Raw genomic sequence first — 1,965 nt, forward strand, 5'->3', positions numbered from 1 at the left:
TCTGATTGGGGGCGGCTGGGAAGCTCTTGGCCGTTGATTGGCTGTCTGCCTACGGCCCCGCCCCCGCGTTTCTTTCCCTACAGCGGGCCGGAGCCCGCCCTAGCCGGTTTATGGCCCTGTGCGGGTAGCGCCGTCTGACCGGTCGTGTAGACACCGGTACGACCGAGCCCGGGGCCGCCGCTACCCGGAGCCGCTGCGGCCCTTTAAGGCTCCAGTTGGTTCTCCCGGAAGCCGCCTGACGTAAGCAGCTCGCGGGATTCCTTCCGCCCAGTGACGTCACTGCTGGCCGAGAAGGCGGTGCGCGTGCGCATCGGGCCGTGCGCGCGCCCCGCTGCCCTGAGGGTGGTGCGGCGGCGGGGCCGCGCTGAGCCCGGTGGAGCGTGCGTGAGCCCCGGGGCTTGCTGTGACCTGGGCTTTGTCATGGCGGAACGCACAAAATGCAAATGGCATTGCCCGATAAAAGCTCTTGCGTGAGCATGAGGCCCAAGGGGCGCTGTGCTGTCGTTCCTTTAAGCCGTGGCCAGTCTGACCAGCGGCAGGTGCAGGCGGGGACACCTTCTCTGGGCCAGGCAATAACGGCATCCCTGGGCCGGGCAGGTGGCACACACCTGCCCACGGAACGGCCGGACTGGAGCTCTCTTCAGTGCTTTCTCAAATGAGAGGAATTGGGTTTTCCCCTCTCTGTGGACATAATTGTATTCTGATGGTATCATGACGAACATTGTGAAGGGTATATAGAGGAAGCCATTTGAGGAGTACCTAAGGTCACTTGGCTTGTTCAGCTGAAGTCGGACTGAAGTCAGACATTATTGTGGTCTTGGAGCTTCCTCATGAGGGCCAGTGGAGGGGCAGACACTGATCTCTGCTCTGGTGACCAGTGGCAGCACTCAGGGGAATGGCTGAAGTTGTGTCAGGGGAAGTTTAAGTTGGATATAAGGAAAAGGTTCTCCCCCAGAGGGTACTTGGGCACTGAAGAGGCTCCCCAAGGAAGTGATCACAGCACCGAGCCTGACAGAGCTCAAGGAATGTTTGGACAGGGCTCTCAGGCCCATGGTGGAATTCCTGGGGCTGTCCTGTGTAGGACCAGGAGCTGGACTCAGCGATTTTTGTGAGTTCTTTACAACTAATGATTTTCTGATTCTGTTTGCTTTGTTTCAGCAACATTAGTGATGGCAATGTCAGTAGTGCAGTTGACCAGTCTTGTACAGATGCCCCCACAAATACTGTGGTAACTGATGTGACCTGTATGGCAGGATTGCATAAAGAAATCATTAGAAGTTCTAACCAGTATAGTATGAAGATTAAACTGCCACTAATCAACACAGGAAGGAATGCAGCCAATTAGTAGTTTATCGGGTGAGGCTACGCTGATGAAAAGTTTATTGACCTTGTGAGGCCTAAAACATTAATTATTAATAAATTAATGTATTAAACATTGTTCCAGTCGAATTAACCTAGAGGGACCATGTCTAAATTGTTGAAGCTTTGCCTTGAGGCTTTTCTCAGCTCCAAAGGGTGAATTACCTCCTGCAGATCACAGCCCTGTGATTCTTGACACTGTGACAATTCAATCACAGCAGTCAAATATTAAATAGTAGTGCTTAAGTGTATAGTATGGCATTTAAGAGATCCCTGAGAGTCATGATGAAATTGGACCTTTGCTTATTGTAGGATCTAAAGGGAAGTGAGAGAAACAGAAAAAAAGATCATGCATAGAAGAACAGTTATGTCCATGGATCATAAACCGTGAAATAGACCTTAAAAATGGTAAGAAGGCTTATCCAATTCCAAATTACAATTGTTTAAACACTAAGCAGCTTAAGAAAGCAAACAGTATGATCATTCTCATCCAGAACAACAAACCACTGCTGAGGTAAAACCTTTTGGCTGGTAGTAACACAATGAAAATATTAACCTTAGCTGTTAATCCTTTTGATTTATAGGTATTACATAAATCATGCTGCT

The sequence above is a fragment of the Vidua macroura genome, chromosome 16 (assembly GCF_024509145.1).
Source record: "Vidua macroura isolate BioBank_ID:100142 chromosome 16, ASM2450914v1, whole genome shotgun sequence".
Classification (NCBI taxonomy): domain Eukaryota; kingdom Metazoa; phylum Chordata; class Aves; order Passeriformes; family Viduidae; genus Vidua; species Vidua macroura.